This window comes from Choloepus didactylus, chromosome 6 (assembly GCF_015220235.1).
Source record: "Choloepus didactylus isolate mChoDid1 chromosome 6, mChoDid1.pri, whole genome shotgun sequence".
NCBI classification, from domain to species: domain Eukaryota; kingdom Metazoa; phylum Chordata; class Mammalia; order Pilosa; family Megalonychidae; genus Choloepus; species Choloepus didactylus.
In genome coordinates this window covers 14,307,197-14,309,192 of record NC_051312.1, presented here as the reverse complement: position 1 = coordinate 14,309,192, position 1,996 = coordinate 14,307,197, and positions in this window count along the sequence as shown.

Below are 1,996 nucleotides of genomic sequence, written 5' to 3'. Positions count from 1 at the left end.
TCCCGGGAGCGGCCCACACGTGTCTGCAGTCACCCTCGGCTGCAGAGCCCCAGTCTCACCTTTGTACCTGGATTCCTGCCTCCACGATTCCTTGGGATCATTCTTCCAGCTCCCTGCCTCTACCGGGGTCAGATTTCTGAATGGGCCGCCACATGCTCTGGGCACAGAGCCAACGTCCTCCTCCCTGGGTCAAATGCAGCCCGAGTTACTGCCAAAGGCAACTGTGAAGCTGCCACTGCCCATTCGCATCCTGAGCAATGGCCGGTTTGACCCAGGGGTTCAGCCTAGCCTGATGTCTAAGTCAGTGAGCAGAGGTGACACACACCGGACTGGGCACATCCCTCAGATAACACTCAGTAAGTGCCACCACCACTTACTCCACAAGGACTTCACGGACAAAGTGACGCACTCTAAGAAAAACAATTTTCTGGGGAACACATTCATTCAGTGGGGTTCGGATCCACTGGGAAATTGGGTGGGGTAGGACAGAAACAAAAAGAGGCTGCAAAATACCCCCTCTGCCACTCCTAAAAAAATATTCTCAGAATTTAGAATCAAAGAATTTGTACTTTTAAAAAATCAGAGTCCGTTCATGCCCTCAGGGATTTGGGAGAGCGCTGGTCTATCCATTCTAGTTTATAGGGCTTTTTGAAAATTTTGAATTAATTGCAAGCACTTAAAAATGGGGAGATTCTATCTAAGAATATGGACTTCGGATTTCTCTGAGGGAAAACTCCCCTGACCATGCTGGGCCTAGGGCCACATTCCTGCGTCCCCACACCCGGCTGGAGCCCGGCAGGGGCAGCCCCTGAGCCTGGGCTGGGCTCACCTGTTTGGCCCCACACCTGGGCCCACTTTCTGGAACTAGGTCACCTGCCTGTCCCTTGGAGGCATGCATGTGTGACCCCTGATTCTAGCCCATTCTCCTCTGGTGACACTCAAGGAAACAGACTCCCAAATGGAAAGCTCACTTTACCCAGCAACAAAGTCTAGCTTTGTCGTCGTTCGTCCAGGGATCTGGAAATACTGGCAGAAGCCTGAATAGAAGTAACTTCCAATAGATGAAAGGGTATTGCAAATGGCCTCGCCCTAGTAACAGCCTAGTGGCCCTCTTACCAGGCTGGGGGTCTCTGAGGCTCTAAATCTGACACCCAGGGTCTGTCCCTGTGCAGCTGGCTCTGTAACAAGAAGCCCACTGCAGTCTGGCCCAGGGGGCTGGTGACTTCATGTGGCTGGGGCAAGGCAGGGAGGGGGTGTGGAGAGCACATGTGAGTCCCTGTGCGTGCTGTGGGCTAAGCCGAGTGACTGCACGGAGGACAGGGAGGGGGGAGAGCAAAGGGCGGCAGGGGGCACAGCACACTGAGGGAGCAGCTGAAGCAGCTCCCAAGTCCTTTCTTAGGAAGTGACACTTCCTCCTCCAACCCACCCCATCCTGTCACCATTCTGGCACCAACCCAAAGCAAGTGATCTGAATGTGCTCCCAGAGGGAGATTTTTCAACAACTTCCTCCAAAGCCAAGTCGCCTTCTTCTAGTCCTGCCCCGCGTCCTGCTTCCTTGGCCCGGGACACTTGCAAAGGGAAGGCGAGAGTTCAGGCAGGAGTGAGTGCAGGGAATGTTTGTGACACTCAAGAGCTGTGGGGTCGGACCCTCCAGGCTTCTCTGACCTCCAGAAACCTGACAACTCTGGGCCTCCTGGTGCCACCAGGGCATCGTGGCACGTCCTGCCAGCCTCTGGGGTTAGACAGACCGGCTGCAAGCCCTGCTCTGCCCTCTCCGGGCCATGCAGCATGCTCACTGTCCACCTGCCCCGCAGCTTCCTCTCCTGATTTAAAATCAGGGACAAATGATTGCTGAGATGGCTCAAGATGTTGAAAGCTTAACACAACGCACAGCCCCACTGAGCATTTGGTATTAGCAGTTCTCAGCATCGCCTGTTTCATCCAGAAGGCAGCCTGCCCCGGCCACCTTGCAGGGAGGGAAAGCAGAAATGGGCCT